General features: G+C 37.6%; 1 long non-coding RNA gene across 1 annotated transcript in view; it reads right to left on the minus strand.

Moving 5' to 3' along the window:
- The window catches only part of LOC111507397 (uncharacterized), a 59863-nt gene that overhangs the window by 34525 nt on the left and 2994 nt on the right, over nucleotides 1-22344 (minus strand). The window contains exon 2 of the long non-coding RNA XR_012467965.1: nucleotides 1350-1513. This is a non-coding gene — a long non-coding RNA (uncharacterized lncRNA). The remainder of the gene's footprint in view (nucleotides 1-1349; nucleotides 1514-22344) is intronic.

Here is a 22344-nt window from a genome sequence, read left to right on the forward strand (position 1 = left end):
TGTAGGTGTAGTTTCTGAACAACTACGAGTAAAACAAATCAACTATAATGTAATAGTTTTTCTTTTCCTTCATTACAAACTCAAAAAAATGTAGGATTTTTTCTACAACTATTTACTTTCGAAACATTTTATTTCGTTAATGATTTTTAATTCTGTATTATAATTTTTTGTTAGAAAATTAACTTTCTATACTTGAATTATCGAGCAGTCGTACAAAATATCCATCTGCTAGGGTTTTTATGTTAATTCTTTTATTTTCATTTTCACTTATCAGTTTCGTATTTTTTTTCATCACATATCATTGGAATGTTTTTTTCTCACCAGACGATAGCTTATTGCCGAAAAACAGATGAATATTTAGAACCAAAACATTTCCGATTTTTTGAGTAGGTACTAAACGTTAACACTCTTATCAAGTTAGACAAAGAATTCGGGCACAAGTGGTTGGCCCTTTTGACTATTTATGACCCCGACCAGTGGTGATTTTTCAAGAGTTACTGGGAAGATATTTTATTTAGCTGATGCAGGCATTCATTCTGTTCTGAGAGTTCGGCCGGGAACTAATTCGAATTCTCAATCTCCTCGCCACGAAGTTACACTGTTATTTTTCTGTTTGTCGTTTTGTTGGTGTTATTAACAAATTTTATTATTTATAAATGCTGTGTCCGTCTGATTAATAATTCACCCATCACCAGTCCCGACAAAACTAAGGAAATAATGTCAATTTCTTCATTACGACATTTTCCTGAAGAAGGTTGACTCGAATTTTATAACAATTGAACAATTTTCATTCATTTGAAACCCAAAGTCATATACATTTCCCAGCACCATCATATAAATCTAATACATAATATATAAAAAATCTCGTATTGCGATGTTTGTGGTCGCACTCCAAAACGATTTTTATGAAATATTTTGTTTTTATTTTGAAGGCATGAGCATTGATCACCGCTAGGTGATTAGAGTGTCCCTATTCAGATTTTCTTTTTAGTTTTTTTTTATCTGGCATCAAATTTGATATCGCATAGAAATAATGTAGATAACAGAACAACGTTTGCAGGCTCAACTAGTAATTATATATAGCAAAATAGCAAGCATCTTGTATCACTTCATATAGCTGCATTGGCAATGCAGAATTTCACCGGGGGCGACACATTTAAAAGATTTCAAACGCCTTTGAATGGTATACACATTGCAGTAGTTGATTTCACAAGAAATTATTGAAACCACTCCTTCTAGAAAATAAAAAACTTATAGGAGTGCCAGAACAGCTCACGTGAATCACCCTACATATTTAAAATTTCTGCATTAGATTTCATACGCTAGTATATTGAATGAATTCGCCAAACCTTATTTGGATTAGGTGGACAGCATACATTGGCCGGATGTGTTGGATTCTTCTTCGGTCAAGTCAAATTGAATCTGAAACCAGTTTGGCACCGTCTGGTCCTCTGTCCGATATCGGCCCGATCATGACATCAAGGTTGGCCGCAATGATCGGTGTGAAATTCGGCTGTAAATAAAACAGAGGTTAGAGGTATAGCTAGTTCAATACCTGGAGTGGAGTAAACATGAAATATGAAAAAACAAAATTGGTTCATATGCTACAGAAAAAACAGCGTCGAAATTAATCAAAATAGTTAGTAGGTAAGCAGAGTTTGAGGTGACCAAAGTAGCAGATACTCTTAAAATTCGAAAGTGGTGAGGTTTCGAGATCTCAAATGATATAATAGTGACAAAATTCAATATCAAATTGCAAAAATTCTCGGAGTCATATCAACGAAAAGGTCATGAGAAATATACTTTCGTTTGGGAGATCTAAGCAGAATGGCAATTATTCAATGTTGATCATTTGTATTCTCTTTTACTCACAACTTAGATTAGATTCTAACTAGAAGATGACTGTCTCATAAAGAACACATGTGTATGAGACTTACATGTCTAACAAACATATTTGTTCGAGAAGAGTGAGATAAATATTGACAGCTGTGTCTTACAATCAGTTCATTGAATAGTTACATTTAGGGTTCCGTTTTTTGGAGGACTCATTATTTTTTATGTGTGGGGGGATTAATAAGGCTCAAGTTCAAGTGTGTGGGGTTGCAACTCTTGTCCCCTGACTGCCATCTTGGAAAAAGGGGTGCTTTTTGGAAACCACACATACTTCCACAGTTTCCCTTGCATCTGCAGAAAGTTAATTCTAGAAGTTTGGGGGGTGCTGGAGGCTTGGAAGTTTGGATTGAAATCCAAGTTTTTCCATGCTTTTTTCAGTCCCAATATCCAGATTTTATTTACTGGAACGTCATTGCAGAGAATTTGCTGTTTCTCCATACTTTTTCAGGATGCGACACAACATCACCAGCTTATAATACAGGCAATTTTAAATTGATCAAAATTTTGCAGAAACTTTCTGAGTAAGTATTATTCCTCAGTGAGAAAGCCGGGTTGCTCACTATCGGTGGAGAACGATGTTTCCTTGTCTCTTTATATGTTGGAAATAAAGATATTTTCTGGACAGCATGAAATACAAACGATTAGCCAAGACAGTAAACAAAAATATATTCAACTTATCATCGCTCCCTCCAACAGAAGATGCAGCCCGTTTCCACAGTCTCTGAGTGCATCTTCAGGTTCAGTCGTGGCTCGGTTAACACTATGATCTTGAAGATTGGGCCTGCAAATGCATTGAAAAATTCGGATACTAATCCAAACTTCCAGGCCTCCAGCACCACCCGATCTTCTGAAATTATTTTCTGCAGATGCGAGGGAAACTGTGGAAGTATGTGTGGTTGCCGGAAAGCAGATCTCAAATGTTCTGTTGTGTGCCTCAATTGTTCTGGTGAAACCTGCAGTAATTTTGAAAATATCAAAATAATCGAAGAAGAAAATTAAATCGAAGATAAATTACCCATAATGATGACAATTATAACTCCCGTAATTCCGCAAACATTCACCTTCGATACTGAATTAGATCCTGCACCGCAGCCTGGACCATCAAAAAAAAAAATGAAAAAGCAATGGCTGTAAAATTAATTGGAGACTAATTAATAAGGCAATATTGTGAAATTATTTCAAGACACTTCAGACGCAGGTACTCAGAAGAGGTGTCTGTGGTATGAATCAGGATAACTTTGTAAGTATGTTTAGTTTCATCTTCCTCTTGAAGATGATCACTTGGTGATCGAAAAACGTGTCGAGGTGTTGAAATAACGGTTTGGTGTTGGAAAAAAACTCCAGTAATATTAATTTAATGGCTGGAAAACAACATTTTAAGAATATAATTATGCTCAATATTATCTCGCCTAGAAATTGTTCGTAGATTAAGGGGGGTACCACGCAAAAAACGCGCCTCCAGACTCTACCTCACAGGTGGTGAGGACGTGTCAACTGTAACGTAAGAAGAGTACTTTGAGCACGCCACTGAAGATAACCGCTGCAGTTGCAGTTGAAACATTTGGAGATTATTACTAAAGAAGACCATGGCATAACCCTGGAACCGATCAAAATATTGACGCCAGAAGTGTAAGCATAAATTTCTATATTACGTCAACTGTTTGGTTTTGAAACTTCTGCCCAAAGGCACTGAAAATTATTATCTAGCGCTCATTCGATTCGGAATGACCTCTAGCAACATTTTGAAAAATTTCAAGAGGGGCTCGAGAAAATTACAAAAGTTATGAAAAAATTTAGTAAAAAAAATGAGGGTGTGGTTTTTTTGCAAATATCTCGAAATATATTGAAAATATCGGAAATTTGAAAAGAGATCCTCAAAGACGAGGAAATTTAAAAAAAAAAAGTCCCACCTTCCGGAACTCTATCACCAATATTTATAATTTTAATTTAGAGGCGAAAATAGGGCTAAAAGCGGGCGATGCGCGTCCTGCAATCGCTGACTGATACGGACCTTTGAACAATTGAAATTATTAAAATTATTATATTTTAACCCATAAAATATCATTATTGAGAAAAAAAATTCTCATACCTTCAAGATACTTTAATAAACGGAAATCCATGGAAAAACATTTTTCCCGTGATTATTTAAGTAGATATACTTTAGTCAATTAACTAATTTTTACAACTTTTATATTTACATAAAAACCCTGAAAATTTTTAAACTGAATACCTCAAATTTTGTTCACTTCTTGGAGCTTTTTTGAAAGCCTTCAAAAAAGATTTCCGTTGAAAAAATAAAAAAAAATTATTTTCTACTCTGTTATTATTAATCAAAAACGTTTCAGAATTAAAACTTCAATTGAAGCAATAAAAATTTTTTTTTCCTAATATTCAAATTTATTCGTATTCTTATTATTTGAAGATACATAAAAATGATTTTTTATAATTTTCAGCTCTATCTGTTTGAAAAATTGTTATAAATATATTTGTAATTTTTTTGAGGGAATTTTTATCAGTAATGAATATTATGATTTCTAAAAAAAATGTTTTTGCTCAAAAATGCATTTGTTGATTAACAATTTTGTTTTGCTACTAAATGTGAATATTAAAGAACGTTTTTTTTTAATCATCATTTCTATTCCTCTTTGACATTCTCAAAAATCAAATGTATTTCTCAAAAGTCTGAACTGATTTTTTCACTTCTCAAATCACAAAAAAGTAGTCAACCTTCGCTATCTCTTTCATTTCAAAATATCTCATCCACTGTCTTCATACAGATAGAATTGTGCAGCGCTATGGCAGAATTGTTAATAAATGGTACGTTGACATTTCTTGTTTTGCATTGTTTGAAGGTTAACAATCTTGAGTATTCAAGGAAGATTCTGATGGCTGAAAGTCGTAACTTATGCAAATTAAAGAAGCGGTACAAAACTTCAATAAAATAGGATATACCGGTGAAAGCGATTTTTAAGAACATGCTTTCTATTATAAGAATTTTTCATCGACAGAAACGGTAAAATTGTTTCAGCCTAATTCAACCTGTAAATCGATGATTTGGCATAAATATGTTCAGAATTCAAGAAGGTGCTCACATTGATCTCTGAATATAACTTTTGAAATATTGTGCTATACTATTTAGGTTCGGACATATCAATTTCAAATCATAGTTTAGAAAAATATTAAAATACACACTGTTGGGAAAACTTATTTCAGGTTATGATCGATGTTTGGACGTAGCTTCAGAAATTTAGGGGCTGAGGAACCTTCTTGAAAAGGTAAAATCCCTAATTGATTCGATAAAAATGTTCACCATAAAAATTAATAAACATTTGAGTTATGCCGTAAGGACATAATAGATCACTTGGGAATTAGACGTAATCTCGTCCCGTGATCGACTAAAATATATTACGTATACCATATATGCTCAAATACTGCCGTGTTATACATGGATTACTATTTTTTTCATCTACTAGCTATTCCTGAAAGTATTAGTTTCATCATTTTTGACTTGGAAATTCCAAGACAGCGCGCTTGATTTTCTTGTCAGAAATTCACAAAAATTGACAAGAACTTTTATCGCATACCATTAGGCTTCAAAAATGACACGTCGCCATTTCAGAGCTTTCATGTATTATATTTACTACTATAGTTCAGACTCAACATAGAAGAATCTCATATCATATACTTTCGCCATATGAAAACTTGAATTGAAAATTCGCCACCAAACTCTTCTTGCAGGACAATACCAATTTAAAAATTGAGTGACAATGAAATTCAAAATGAACCAAACTTCCTCCTCAACTCAGCAAGTCATAAACCAGACTGACCCAGATTGAGTAATAAAAATATAGAAAGCCGTTTGAGATGAACGTGAATGGCTACAACAACAAGGAGTACATTGACTGAAAGATTTAATCGATTTCAACGGTGTTTACGATTTACATGAAGACACTACGGAGCTACGGTGTGAAGTATATTTGTGTTTAGGAAACGCAATGTCATTAATCTTAGCGGGTTGGTAAGGTAGGTCAAGATTGGAATTGCGCTGTGTCATGACATGCACTATCTGTGTTCTATTACAGGCACAATTCCACTTTTGGATAGGTCAAGGTGTCTCGAGGGGACACTTTCGATGTCTCGAGAAAGTTCTGCGTGATTGAATGGCTCAGGTAATTTTAAAAAGTAATTTACTTTTTGAAGAGGTTTTGATCTGACATTAGAAAGACAGTTCCTCTTTTGACTAAGTCGAAGTATCTCAATGAGATTCTTTGGATGATCGACTCAGATATTTTCAAAAAGTTGTTACGTGATTTTTGGCTTTTCTTAGTAAGCGATAAAACAGTTTAGGTGTATGCACCGACTAATATCTCAGTGGAGTCGGGTGTGGGTCTTATTATTAGTATTAGACACAAAAAATGGTATGAGAGGGCGCCAAGTGATTTGAAAAAATATAACATACACCTCTCTTAGAGTTGAAATCACTAAATCCAATTGGCTTACTTGCCAACCTATATGTTAGTTGAAATAAAAATAGGTGAATGGTATAAATATGTCTCTATAATAGCACAGTAAATATTTTGTAACACAAATTATACAAAATTTAGAGGTTAAAGGCCAAAAAAAACTCTCGAGAGAAAGGTTCCAGAATAAAGTCGATAAAAATCAACCTTTATTTCAGAACGCAACTACTTATTCGTAAAACTAAATCAAGGTAACCAAATATAGGTATATATACATATATATATATATAAATTCTAGGAGGCTTTAAGAAAAAATACTCGGCTTGTTCCCACACAGCAAGTGTTTTCCTTATGTGCGCGAATAGACAAAAAATAAAGAAACATCCACTGGGTGGTACTTATCAATGGATCCTTAAGCGAATTCTATCGGGACGTTCCACGAGATAGGGTGAGACTTCCTCCGTTCCCGTATCAGCTGTCTTATGTTTGATCCCAGACAAAGGAAAAATTATCCAATCCTTTTATCACCTCGAAGACTACCACAAAATCCTATTCCTCGGGAGAATTGGAAATACAAGTTGAAACAGTATCATAAAACGCCTCATGTGCAAAAACCCGACGCAACCCTGAGACGTTGAATATTAATATTCTATAGACTTATCCTCTATTACTAAAGAAAATTCGGCGATATCCAGAAAATACTATAATCCAAAACGAACTTCGCCAATTTGGAATGCAATAGTGAAAAATCCGTTAATAACGATACATAATATGCACTATTCATCCAATCTATCCAAAATACACACAGTCACTGTTCGGTCGACCGAAACATCCGATACGGTTTTTTTTTTCCGTACCTACTTTTTTTTCCCATAAAATTCGCATTCCCAATTGAAATCGCTCATTTTGACCGGCGAACGAAATAAATGAATTCGCATGTGTGAGGAAATTCACTATACATACCGAGTGTTGTTTCGCGGCGGTACCCTAGTATTTTAAAACCTTTTATAATTCATTAAAACACGTTACAAACTCCCCTTTTACTTCCCCAAAAAAAAAAAAAAATATATTTACATATATACTCTTTTTCTTTTTTTTTTTTTTTTTTTTTTTTTTTTTTTTTTTTTTTTAATCTAACTTGATATCTTTAATATGCCAATTACCTAAAAAAGCACCCGATACAAAATCAGTCAGTGAATATACATTAGGAGAAACTTTCCGGGCTACCTTGCACTTTATAAACTTAGGCGCTAATTTTGACGCAAAATAAGCCGCCTTATCGGACAATTGATAGTTTTTCTTCCAAACTATTTGACCAATTTCCAAATTGAGTGGTCGTCTCCTGAAATTATAACGATTCGCACTCTTTTCGTAGGCACTAGTTAACCGGGACTTGACTAAATCATTAATTTCCCTTAAACCTTTGACATGGTCAGCTAAACATTGCCTATCTGCAAATTCAAATTCGGTATTTTCGATATTTGGACCCAATTTATTATGAACTTTTCCCGAAAGATATAACTCACGTCCAAAATTTAAGTAAGCAGGACTATATTTCGTGACTTCGTGCACTGCGGTTCGTAAAGCAAATCCGAATTTGTGAAGATCTTCATCCCAAGTGCGATGATTATCCTTTATAAATGACCTGATCATGGTTTTCACAACACGGTTAACTCTTTCAGTTGGATTTGCTTGCGGATGGTAATGAGCATTGAACTGTATGTGAGAGTCGTAAGAGGAAACTAGCTTTTTAAAATGATTACTTACGTATTGGCGACCGTTATCGCAAATTATTCGCTCAGGTACACCATATATCATGAAAATATCTTTTTCCATATGATTTACTATGGCTTGACTAGTAGCGGACTTGATAGGAAAAAGTAAAACATATTTGGTAAATAAATCTGCCACAACAAAAATGAAACGATTTTTCTTCTTACTGAGTGGAAGTGGACCTATAAGATCAGAGCAGATTACTTCCCATGGACGAGATACTACTCGGGCACTCATTTGACCAAATGGTAGTTTTTGCTCAGGCTTCTGAGACTTGCAGACTTGACAATTCTTTATATATTTTGCTATATCAACGTTCAGTTTAGGCCAGTAATATAATGATGCAACTCGATTTTTTGTTTTGAAATACCCTAGGTGTCCTGAAGTTGGAGCATCATGACATTCCATGAAAACTTTCTTCCGAAGAGATTTGGGTACCAGTAATTTCCAATCATGGTCAGGATCAGAAGATGAAGTCGACTTCACCAGCTTGTAAAGTTTTCCCTCCCGTTCACACCACTTAACATATTTTTCTGGCACGGAACGGATTTTGTATAGAAGTTTTTCATACCATGGATCATAATCATCTTGAGTAACGTCAATATACGCTACCGCTCTTGATAAGGCATCGGGTACCACGTTCAATTTACCCTTACGATGAATTATTTCAAAATCAAAATTCTGTAATTGGAGAGACCACCTAGCTAAGCGACCTGAAGGATTTTGAAGTTTATGAAGCCATAGAAGTGAAAAGTGATCCGTAATGACCTTGAATTTAACTCCTTCAACGTAACAACGGTGCTTCTGAATTCCCCATAAGACTGCTAAACATTCCAGTTCCGTGGTTGAAAATTTGGATTCCTGAGAAGTCAAGGCTCTGCTGGCATAAGCAATCACGTGTTCACCGTCCTCCAAATTCTGTGTCAACACGCAACCTATTCCCACCTGTGAAGCGTCACACTGCAAAATGAATTCCTTCGAAAAATCCGGACAACTGAGTATGGGCGTAGAAATCAGCAACTCCTTAATTCTCAAGAAAGCAGAATCGGCTTCCTCAGACCAGACAAATTTTTGGTGTTTGCGAGTTAGTTGACTGATGGGCGAAACTAGAGAAGCGAAATTTGGAATAAACCGCCTGTACCAACTGACCATTCCAATAAAACGACGAACCTCTTTGACTGTCTTCGGAGTTGGATAGTTCAGCATCGACTCAACTTTCTGCGGATCTGTTCGGAGACCATGTTCGTCGACAAGATATCCCAAAAATCTCAACTGACTCTTCACAAACTCACATTTGTTTCTGTTAACTGTCAACCCCGCTTGTAAAAGTTTATCAAAAACTTTTCGTAAAACTTCAAGATGTGAAGAGAAATCCTTGGTAGCTACAATGATATCATCCATATAAACAAAAACTGAGTTTTCCAATTCGGCCCCAAAAATAGTATCTACAAAACGTTGCATAGTTGCAGGAGCATTATGAAGCCCGAAAGGCATTCTATTGAAATGAAATAAACCCTTTCCTGGAACTGTGAACGCGGTTTTTTCTTTACTGGAAGGATCCAACAAAATTTGATGATATGCACTGTTCAGATCAATTGAACTCAAAACCCTAGCATCTCGTAATTTATCGAGTATACTATTGATGTACGGAAGTGGATAAGCATCTTTTTTTGATACCTGATTGACCTTCCTGAAATCTATACAAAAACGATATTCATTGTTCGGTTTTTTCACCATCACCACTGGACTGGACCAAGCAGACTTTGAAGGCTCAATAACCCCAAGCTGTAACAATTTATCAACCTCCTTATTTATCAATTCCTGAATATACGGAGAAACTGGATAATATCGCTGCTTTATAGGTAGAGCATCCCCTGTATCGATCACATGACAAACTCCCTTGGCACAACCTAAATCGCTTTTCATTTTACTGAAAAAATCGGTAACTAGCTCATTTAACTTCGACCTGTCCTCCACTCCAACCAGACATAAACCTAACAGATTTCCATTATCCCCAAATTCCCACGAATTATTTGAAAAAGAACCGACAATGTCCATCTGTTTACAAAAATCTATTCCTAAAATGATATCAACCTCAATATCTTCTACGACTAAAGCTCTAATAATTCTTACTTTACCTTCTAAGTCTATTGGAAGTAGGATAGACCCCAAAACTTTACATTCGTCTCCATTCGCAACCCTGACTTTAAAATTATTTTTTTCTAACCTAACAAGATTGCCTAACTTCAATAATTTAGGCCAGCCTTTATTACCTATAATCGTTTGCGCTGCCCCTGTATCTAAAAGTCCATAAAAATTGATTCCATGGATCTTCACATTAATATATGGACGGGGATCATCTTTAGATGTACAAAATATTGCATCTATTTTACTTTTCCGATATTGAACACTTATAAAATTTAACCATGCCCCCCAAGAATCGTTTTCCGGTTTATTCAATGAGGAGGTCCTAGAAGACCGGATACTTAATGACCTCCTGAGCCGTTTCCCCGAGGATTACAAGTACATTGAAACTTAGTTACATTCGGTTTTCCGCAGCGAAAGCAAAATTTTCGCGAACGAGATTTTGAACATTTAGAAAAACTATGTCCTACCTCTTTGCAATTCCAACACGTCAAGTTGGCAACATTAGTACTGGAAATATTATTTATTGAAAGCAATGGTCTTGAACTAGGACCGGCCAAATCGGTTTCAAGGACACATAACCTTCGATTGGGTACAGGACGACTTTCGGCTAAGTGTTTAGTTTTCTCTAATTTTTTACATTCTTGTAATAAAGAATCAACCGAATTGATATCGTGTAGACGTGAACCTAAACCGTGAATATAATAAAAATCTATATTTTGACGCAAAATTTCCAATTTTTCCGATTCAGTTGGAGAATGTGGCAGTCTCTTGAATAAATTCATCATTCGAGCAAAATAAGTACCAACCCCTTCGATAGCTCCCTGTACACTAGTACGAATCTCCTCTTTGAGATCTCCTTCGAATGAAAATGGCAAAAATTCTTCTTTCAAAAGTTTAACAAAATCAGACCAAGAATTAACATTATCTTTCACTAAACGATACCAAATTAATGCATCCCCAAAGAGTAAATCTGTAATAGAGTATTTCAGTTCCTCCTCCGACACTCCTCGTGATATCTTGTATTCTTCCACCCTCTCAAGAAAAGCATTCACTCCCAAACCTAATTTATCTTTTGAATTTCCACTAAACTGAATCCCCCATTTGTGTACCGGAACATATGCTCTGTGAGTAGTTTGATTATTACTTAAACTAGTGGATGAAGATGGCGTAATCACTAAGTTATTATCATTATTCTGTCTACTAGTACTATCACCCTGAGGTTTGCTAATAAAAATTTTATCATCTAATTTTGTTTCCAACTCATTTAATTGTTCGAACAAATTAGTAATAGAACTTCTAATTGTATCATTGGTTCCTCCTACATTAGTTAATCTCGTTAACCTGCCGTACAAGTGAAGTAACTTAGTATTGACATATTTCTGTTCTGTGCTCCCAACTGAAATATTTTTTTCCTCAAAATATTCCAATAAATTGACAACCTTTCTATTACAACAATCTACTTCAGAAACAGGATCTAAAGTCAAATTCTCATCAGTGACCAAGTCTCCCCAAGTTTCATTGTTCAGGTTCTCTTTTAGTTTTTTCCTCATAACCTCAACCGTGAGAGCCTGAGTATTCACCAAACCCCTAACCTTGAGTTCGTAAATCAACTCATCCCTAGCCAAACGATAAGGATCCATTATGTGAACTAAATATTGAACAAAATGACTATAACTATAACCGTAAAACAATATAAAATGTGAGTGTCCTTAAATTTTACTAAATATTATTACTATTATCCCGATTCTCGATAAATAAAAATGCTTTGTGGACAAAAACAAGCTGAAGGCTGATAGAAACTCGGAAAAAAATTGAAAATGTGCCAAGTTTTTTTTTCCCAACCTACAAAATACAGTCGATATATCATATACAGTTTCGAAAAAAATAAAAAAATGATTTCAAATACAATTCATGAAATATTCCAAAAATTCAACTAACATAAAATTCACTAGAAATTAATTCAATACAGAACTCAAAAATCGGGCCCCCAAAGTTGAGCGCCAATAAAACTGTTACGTGATTTTTGGCTTTTCTTAGTAAGCGATAAAACAGTTTAGGTGTATGCACCGACTAATATCTCAGTGGAGTCGGGTGTGGGTCTTATTATTAGTATTAGACACAAAAAATGGTATGAGAGGGCGCCAAGTGATTTGAAAAAATATAACATACACCTCTCTTAGAGTTGAAATCACTAAATCCAATTGGCTTACTTGCCAACCTATATGTTAGTTGAAATAAAAATAGGTGAATGGTATAAATATGTCTCTATAATAGCACAGTAAATATTTTGTAACACAAATTATACAAAATTTAGAGGTTAAAGGCCAAAAAAAACTCTCGAGAGAAAGGTTCCAGAATAAAGTCGATAAAAATCAACCTTTATTTCAGAACGCAACTACTTATTCGTAAAACTAAATCAAGGTAACCAAATATAGGTATATATACATATATATATATAAATTCTAGGAGGCTTTAAGAAAAAATACTCGGCTTGTTCCCACACAGCAAGTGTTTTCCTTATGTGCGCGAATAGACAAAAAATAAAGAAACATCCACTGGGTGGTACTTATCAATGGATCCTCAAGCGAATTCTATCGGGACGTTCCACGAGATAGGGTGAGACTTCCTCCGTTCCCGTATCAGCTGTCTTATGTTTGATCCCAGACAAAGGAAAAATTATCCAATCCTTTTATCACCTCGAAGACTACCACAAAATCCTATTCCTCGGGAGAATTGGAAATACAAGTTGAAACAGTATCATAAAACGCCTCATGTGCAAAAACCCGACGCAACCCTGAGACGTTGAATATTAATATTCTATAGACTTATCCTCTATTACTAAAGAAAATTCGGCGATATCCAGAAAATACTATAATCCAAAACGAACTTCGCCAATTTGGAATGCAATAGTGAAAAATCCGTTAATAACGATACATAATATGCACTATTCATCCAATCTATCCAAAATACACACAGTCACTGTTCGGTCGACCGAAACATCCGATACGGTTTTTTTTTTCCGTACCTACTTTTTTTTCCCATAAAATTCGCATTCCCAATTGAAATCGCTCATTTTGACCGGCGAACGAAATAAATGAATTCGCATGTGTGAGGAAATTCACTATACATACCGAGTGTTGTTTCGCGGCGGTACCCTAGTATTTTAAAACCTTTTATAATTCATTAAAACACGTTACAAAGTAATTCATTTTGTGCAGAAGAATTCAACTTTTGGGTAGGTCAAAGTGTGTCAAGGAAATACTCTCTATGACTAAGTTTCTATGACTAAGTTCAGCGTGATTGATGCAAGTACAGGATGACTGGCTTAGGTAATTTTGAAAAGTAATTTATTTTTGCAGAGGTTTTAATCTGATATTAGAAGACTTTTACTTTTGGCTACGTCAAGGTGCCTCGATGGGATTGGATACTATCGATATCTCGAGAAAGTTCAGCGAGATTGACAGCAATACAAGATGGTCAGCTCAGGTGATTTTGAAAAGTAATTTATCATTTGCAGAGTTTTTGATCTGACATAATAAATACAGTTCCTCTTTTGGAGCGGCTTTGTAGACTGCATATAGACTTGTGCACATTGCCAGTTGCACAAATAAATTTAATGCAGGCTGCAATAGGCTGCTGTTTGACACTTAAAGTCACAGCATTCTGAAAATGACCTCCGACTTCATGCCTCCAACTGTCGACTATGAACTGCTTATAAAGTACTGTTCCCGAGTAGAGAGAACTGAAAATATTAAGAGCAGATAGTTGTTGGTTCACAGATGGACCAAAAACACCTCAAGGTTCTGGTGCAGGTGTTTTCAGTTGCAAATCCAGGAACCTAGGAACCTATGCGACCGTATTTCATGCGGAAATATACGCTATTGAATTATGTGCGGAAAGATTGAAAGAATGTAACCTCATACACAAGTCAATAAAATGATTCTCGAACAGTCAAGTGACGTTGGAAGCTCTTGGCTCCTACCGAGCAACGTCTAAATCGGTAACATATAGCCACAAACCCACTCTCATTGATAGGAAGACTAAACAGGTTATCTCTGGTCTGGATTTCTGGCCATACTGGCCTGGAAGGTAATGAGGCTGCTGACTCCCTTGCAAAGGAGGGTCTTGCAAGCAGCTTCATTAGACCAGAACCTGTCATTGCCATCGCTTTGAGCTTTGCCAAACACTAACATCAAACACCTGAATGACAAGAAGAATTATATGATTCTGGTAGAATCTTCCAGGATTGGCTCACTCCAAGGCATTTAGTCACTCTTCGAAGCTTGATACCAAACAGTTGTTTGGCTACAGTAGGGATGAACTACGATCTCTAACAGGCCTTCTCACAGGTCACTGCCATTTGAGTCATCATATGCAAATACTTGGACTTTCGGAAGACAGTGTGTGTTGGCTCTGTCGTACTCTTAGAATCTGAACTGAAAGACCACTCACCATACAAACTAATCAGTTTCGTTAAGAAGCTGGGTTTATTTGATCGATTGTGAATAGGTGTGAGCCATAATAAACTCTTGCGGGTTGCGGCAGAGGGTCGAATAGACCCACTCACTTTTCACCTAACACAACCTAACCCCCCAAAGGATTCCAAATGAAAAAAAAATGGCCAGTAAAATTGTTTGTGCTGCTGGCCATTTTTCTGAGCTAATTCAACTGGGCTAGAATATTAATGAAAAAGTAAATAAAGCCTTATAAAGATGATCTTCTTTTCTACCCTGATTTTAGTCATTTTACTGAACAACACAATTTGGTTACACATACACCGATAGACTAGACTAGACGGATAATTTACACTGTTAGCATTAATGTCCTACAAAGCGTCAACTAGTACAAAAGTAACAGCTGTTTATCCAATTAATTTCTATAATATATTCAAGACGTGGACCGGAATTACGGATTAACGATAACAGTATTATGATGTCACTTCATTTGTATGGGCACCAAACCGTCGAAATATAAAGAATTACAAACAAAACGTTGAAAGAATTATTCACACTTCTTTCGGCATGTGAAATTCATCCTGGTTATACGTTGATACATGGTGTTGCGACAAATTATTTCCACAGCTGTTTATCATAACATATTGTGTGTTAAAAGCATCGCGACACCGTTGATGAAGGGTATGAAACTTTAATGGGGGTGTAAAATTAAAATTGGCTCACATAAAGCATTAACGAGTTGCTCGTGCTCGTTGCTAAAAACACGAGCAACTTTTTTTAAGAAACGACAACACATTTTCATATGCAGTCGCGATAATAGAATTCTCAAATGGCATTATAAAAATGTTCATGATTAGTTTGGCCCACAAAAAATATTTTCGTTGGCTTTCGCGATATTTTCAGTACAGAAATATTTCAATTTCAATCCATGTTATTACAGGAGCGCAGAACCACGATATGTTTTTATTATTTGTTTGTTTAAAATTACTATTTTTAAACTCGACTTCAATCTTGAAAAATCCACTCTGAACTCTGAATTTCGACCTTAATCTCGTAAGTTTGAGTTTGTAGTCGAAATCAGTAAAACTGACAACACTGAACAGAGCGCTCCTTTTGTGCTACTTCTTTTTCATCTGCAGTGGATTGATTTCGCAGTCTGAGTACATTACGGCTTCTATGTAAGGAATTCAAACTTCTCGCTCATGGCATTGTAGATAACACTGTCATCAATATTACAGGCTTTGTTTCGATTATGACACTCAAAAATGTCATAACCTCAATTATATTTGTGCGCACTATGAGAACTGTCATAACCTTACAAACCGAACGTCGTCAATATATTCGAACTTGAATTGTTTTTCAAAATTTATCAAATACTTCAATAGTTATTCTGCTCTTACGGACAGAGACAAATCCAAGACGTCAAAAATCAATAAAACTTGTTCCAGCCATTCTCGAATTATGAGTGATGTAACTAACACAAATTTGTGACTTTGTTTCATATATAGAATCTTTCATTAAGCAATTCCTATATATAAATTGAAATAAAACAGAGTATGTCTGAGATATCATTGAATTTTTTTAATCGTTTGAAAGACTTATTGACGCCATAATGTGTGGAATATCCTTTAAATGTCCGCCACGGCTACTCTGGGTGGAGCGCAGCCTAAACGTCCAATTTTTCTGATAATAATAATAATGTGCTCAAGGCACATGTTTATCAGACCCAATGATCACTTACCCCACGGTGTGAGGAGTAGTCGTTAGTTGATAATGCTGGCGCGCCCTCCTGAAGGTATCGGGGCTTCGAGAGATAGGGCCTGACCAGCGCGTACTTCGGAAAAAAAATAATAATAATGATATTCAGTCTACCGCATTCGCGTGGTGGGTAAAGAGGTTCCAGACACAAGGTGCAGTGCCTGCCGCAAGGCGCCCGGGACCCTAATGCACTTGCTATCAGCATGTCCAGCATATGCGGTCTAGGACTATATCCATCGACATAACGCGGCCCTGAGAATGCTAAATTACCATCTACGGCACTCTTACGGTATTGACGAGATACCGGTGTTGCCCTACGCTCCGGGGGATATTGAATCCGTTGTGGGGAACGAGAAGTGCCGAATTTATTAGAACTATTCGTTCCCCACCCCCATTCTTATACAAGCTAATAAGTATGATGTAGTACTTCTCGACCACCAGAGCAAGACGATATTTGTCGGTGAGTTTTCAGTTCCTGGCGAATATCGTCCAAAAAGAGGAGGAAAAACAAACTCCACATAATCTATCCAGACCACTTTGTCAAGATGGTTGTTCTGATTATTGGAGTCCTTGGTGGAATGATGCAATCTCTACTCTCGAATCTCATAATCATACCGGCTTGCCGCGCCAAGCCAGGACACCATTCTGGCTAGCCATAATGAACCCCTCAGTTTCCGACTTCAGCCCACTCGACCTGCGGAAAGCGAATGTCAGGCGCTTTGATAAGCCAAGGTCTTCAATGTTATTGAAGAAGACCCCATGCATTGTCTTATCCTTGTGTTTCCGCAGAAGTGAGGTGACCTCTGCGGCTTTTATATGAGCTTTTTGCTGAACGGGTTCCAACTCGGTGACAGAGTTGTGGTCACCTCGTTCAGTGTCGAAAACTACACCGAGTTCATCAGCTGCTCGGGCAGCTGCCCTGAAGAGAAATGCTCCAATTCCTGCTCTCTCATGGTCACGGACCAAGCAGAGAAGGAGATCCGAACTCCTGACGACTTTACAGGCTGTATCCAGTACCATTCTGTCATGTAGACACTCCAAACTCAAAAGTCTGCGGCCTCCCAATTGTCGGGAGACAGCGGTTATGTTTTAGGCAGATCTTGCGTTTCGTCGACGTACGGAGGTTAGTCGATCGTTTACTGAACCAGTGGACCTAAATGTATCCACCACATTTCTCTCGGTAGGACGATTAAGGTTACCTTTAAATGGGCGAAGCGCGCGGTAAGTTGCTCGAACAGAACACCCATTTTGATAAAACAATTTTATTAGTTGCACGTGTTGTTGAATGATATTTCCGCCCATGGTGATTTGGCAAAACAAACTGATTGAATGACAACTAATTTGACAGATGTAGCTTCAAAAAGATGGTCTTTGTAATTGTCAAATTTCGGAAGTTTCTGTTGGAAGACCCTAAATCAGATATTTTAATCACCATCAAATTACTGATATTTTGCAAATAAAATATTCACCAGGTGTGGCTTCGTTTTGCCAAGCCACTCAAATGAAAAACCAACATGCCAATTTGCACATTACCACGAAACCTTATCGATTTTTTTCTGTAAATTTCTATTTAACATGCTAGCACAGAATAATGTGTTTTCCTAATTGACTTATGCTGTAGGTACTCGAAATGAAATGGAAACTGTGATAATATTACAATTAGGTTAAGTAACCTTCTCTATAAATAACTCTCGCTATATTCGCGAATTAAAATACTTCCAACTAGCCGGGTTCTCCGTCAATTTTTTTCAGTAAAACTGTGCCGTCGCCAGTCTTATTTAAAACAATGAAGTTGACACTTGCCGCGACGAATGTATTCCAGAGCACACCCACAAAAATAAAACTGACATCATAGTCTAAGTATTTGGCAAGAAGATAAATAACAATTTAAATCGTATAAAATATGTCACCACCTACAAAAATCATTGTCGCTTGATTTCAACTTCAGTTAAACGAAAATAATAAAGTGAATTAGGTCATAATAGACAAGCAAGTGTACAGAGTGTTTTATTTGAAGCTAATAAATTCAACGATATCAACAATAGTATTTTGGATTCTACACCACTGTGATGGATTGCAAGGTCCTGTACTGCGCCCTATAAGATCTTTGGTACTTGGTACTAATTTATTTGAACTCTCTCAGGTGTCCCTTAAACATCCGGGAGTCTTAGAGGAAGTTCTGATTTACCTCGCAGTGCAAGAATTCACAAGATTCTCTCTGGAGACCCGACTACTGAAATTGGGTCGCTTAAACGACCCGATGGAACATTTACGACCTCTAGTAAAGAAACGTCAGAGCTTTTGATAGAAAACCACTTTCCTTGAAATCTGACTCTTGATAACAACAAACCGCCCACCTTCGACTGGGATGTCGCAAAAATGTTATCACAGCACCTGCAGTTGAATTGGCTATCAAGTCTTTCCAGCCCTTCGAATCTCCCGGAGAGGATGGTATATTTCCAGCTCTTCTTCAAAACGGAGTGGAAATAATTTTACCTATTCTCACAAAATTATAAAGAGCTAGTCTGGCGTGGAACTATATACCACCCAGTTGGTTGGCAGCAAGGGTGGTATATATGCCCAAAGTGGGCCGGAGAAACCCACACCCCAAATCGGTACGACCAATCAGCCTTACATCCTTCCTGCTGAAAGGACTTGAGAGGATACTGGACAAACATATCAGGAGGGTAGCATTATATGCATCCCCCCTGAATAACCACCAGTATGCTCATCAAACCGGCAAATCGACAGATTCAGCATTAAACAACCTCGTTGAGGAAATGTCCCAATTCCTTGACAACAAGGAGATTGCGGTTGCTGATATTGAAGGAGCATTTGACAATGCACTACCTAAATCTATAGGATTGTCTCTGGCTAGAAAGGGTATAGAATCGACCATAACTGGCTGAATCTATGCCATGCTAGTAAACAGAACTGCAACTACGACTTTTCAAGGCGAGGCTATCAGGTTCAGGGTCACCCGGGGTACTATTTCCCCTTCTGTGGTCGCTCTTGGTGGATAGTCTGCTTGATGCCCTCTAGAGTAGAAAAGTTGATCTGCAAGCTTATGCAGATGACCTTGCCATCCCGGCAAGGTCCACGTCTTGTAATATCCTCCAAAGCGCGTTGGACGTTGTTCACAGTTGGTGCCTGAGAGAGCAGATGTCTGTGAACCTTAGCAAAACTGTGGTGATTCCCTTCACCAAGAGAAGGAAATTGGACGATCTAACGTCACTTTCCCTCAGTGGTGTGGTCATTCCATTTGGAACGGAGGTGAAATATCTTGGCATTGTCCTGGAACGCTCACTTGGAAAAAGTTTTACACAAAGCCAGACTGTCTCTATGGACATGTCGAAGGATTTGTGGTAAAACTTGTGGTTTAGGTCCCGAACAAATCCATTGGATTTATGTGATGATTGTCAGACCAATGATCACTTATGGTGCAATTGCTTGGTGGCCGAAGGCTTTACAGAAAACGGCCCAAGCGAAGCTCTCTGGCTTACAGAGACAGGCTTGTCTGGCTATCAGTGATGCCATCAGTACCATACCGTCAGCGGCCATGGAGATCCTTCCAGATCTAACTCCTCTCCACATTTTTCTGGAAAGAGAGGATAGATGGACTGCATACAGAGTTGTGCACATTGCCAATTGAACAAATCAATTCAATGCAGAGTGCAACAGACTGTTGGTTGACATTGGAAGTCACAGCATTCTGGAAATGACCTGTGACTTTATGCCTCCAACTGTCAGCTACGAACTGCCTTATAAAGTACTATTCCCGAGTAGAGAGGACTGGATCCTGCGGGAGAAGGAAATATTAAGAGCAGATAGTTGTTGGTTCACAGATGGATCAAAAACACATTCCGGTTCTGGTGCAGGTGTTTTCAGTCGCAGACCCAGGACAGAGTTATCTACCTGCCTAGGAACTTATGCGACTGTATTTCAAGCGGAAATTTACGCTATTGAATTGTGTGCGGAGAGATTGGATAAATCCAACCTCACTCACAAGTCAATAAAAATATTCTCAGACAGTCAAGCGGCGTTGGAAGCTCGTGGGTCCTACTGAGCAACGTCTAAATTGGTAGCAAACCGCTATAAAAGACTCTCCTCGATAGGAAGACTAAACAGATTGTCTCTGGTCTGGATTCCTGGCCATACTGGCCTGGAAGGCAATGAAGCTACTGACTCTCTTGCAATGGAGGGTGCTGCAAGCGGCTTCATCGGACCAGAACCTGTCATTGGCAACGCCAAACAAACACTGAACACCTGAATGGCAAGAAGAGTTATGGACTTCTGGCAGAATCTTCCAGGATTGACTCACTCCAAGGCATTTATTCACCCTCCGAAGCTTGATTCCAAACAGTTGTTGGACTACAGTAGGGACGAACTACGATGTCTAACAGGCCTTCTTACTGTCACTGTCATTTGAATCATCACATCCAGAGACTTGGACTGTCGGAAGACAGTGTGTGTCGCCTCTGTCTGGAAAATTATGAAACTGCAGAGCATATACTTTGTGCCTGCCCCGCTGGGGACTGAATCAGGTTCTTTGAGTTCGGCAGATCCGTACTCTCATCATCTGACCTGAAAGACCACTCACCATACAAACTAATCGGCTTCGTTAAGAAACTGGGCTTCTTTGACCTACCTACCCTTAAACAGCGGATCAAGAGTAGTTTCTCAGTTCCCCTGCTCTACAGCAGAATATCTGCACCAAATTCTCGATCAGCAGAAGCAGACTCTGCATCGGAAGAAAAACGAACTCCCCCTGAGCAGAGCAGCAACCACACTCAAACGATGATTCTCCCAAACCTCACAAATGCTTTCATAGGAAGGTTTCAGCGGTCCTTTAGACCGGAGCCTTGCACCGTTATTATTCAACAACCTCAATATCAAACACAAAACTAGAATCTCTCCAGTTCGACATTATGGCTGGAGAATATTCGAAAAGGTCCAGGTACGATTCCAGAACAGCACATACCGGATTGGGTGGCTACAGATTGCCTGAGAGGATCAGAAGAGCGTCTTCTAGCTGGTGAGTGTAGTTAGTACACTGCAGCCATAAGAAGGTGTCTCCCCGAAATGTGTAATAGAAGATCTACTACCCAAGGCAAGAAGTTGTGTTGTTTACTTTCCTGACAAATGTAATCGCAGACTTATCGCCGATGAGGTTTTCATTAGACTGAGAAAAATGTACCATGATCAAACTTGGGGTCTATTTTTCTACCTATGATATCCAAGAAAATTCAGACCCTGATAGCAGGGCCGCTCTACGCCTGCTGCAGACCTGATCAAGTAGTATCTTACTATAATCAGGTGACCTGACAAAATGAAATAATTGGCTTCGTTGAAAATCTGGATGCATTTGATCTAGTTCGAATAAGTGTGAGCCATATTAAGTGGGGTGGAGCCCCACCCATTTTGGATCTACGTACCTATCTACCATTGAAGGATTTTATGTGGCTATTCAATAGGGAGTTTCAAGTGAAATGGGTAATTTCTCCCACCTTCACGAGTATATCAGCTTCCTTATTTCCTCCAATTTACTTGTAACCTGGCCTCACTCTACTGAGAAGCAGGACTTTCTGATGCCTGAGGCGTTGTCTATTTTTGTAATCGACAGCTCCAATAACTACTGAAATCCGATTTCTCTTCTGAATAAACTATTGAATGGAAGAAAGCTACAAATTATTGTAGATAGTTACATATTAACTTTTTCAATACATTTGTTTTTTTTACGATATAGTCATCAGACTTATTTGAGTATAATCCACCCTGCCGCAATTTTATAAAAAAAATTCAGCCTTCATGAAATGTGCTGGTGGTTGTGTCAATAAATTTAAGTGGTTTAATCAACG

The sequence above is a fragment of the Leptinotarsa decemlineata genome, unplaced genomic scaffold, assembly GCF_025532065.1.
Source record: "Leptinotarsa decemlineata unplaced genomic scaffold, Ldec_3_MD MMD2_tig00026361_RagTag_RagTag, whole genome shotgun sequence".
Classification (NCBI taxonomy): Eukaryota; Metazoa; Arthropoda; class Insecta; order Coleoptera; family Chrysomelidae; genus Leptinotarsa; species Leptinotarsa decemlineata.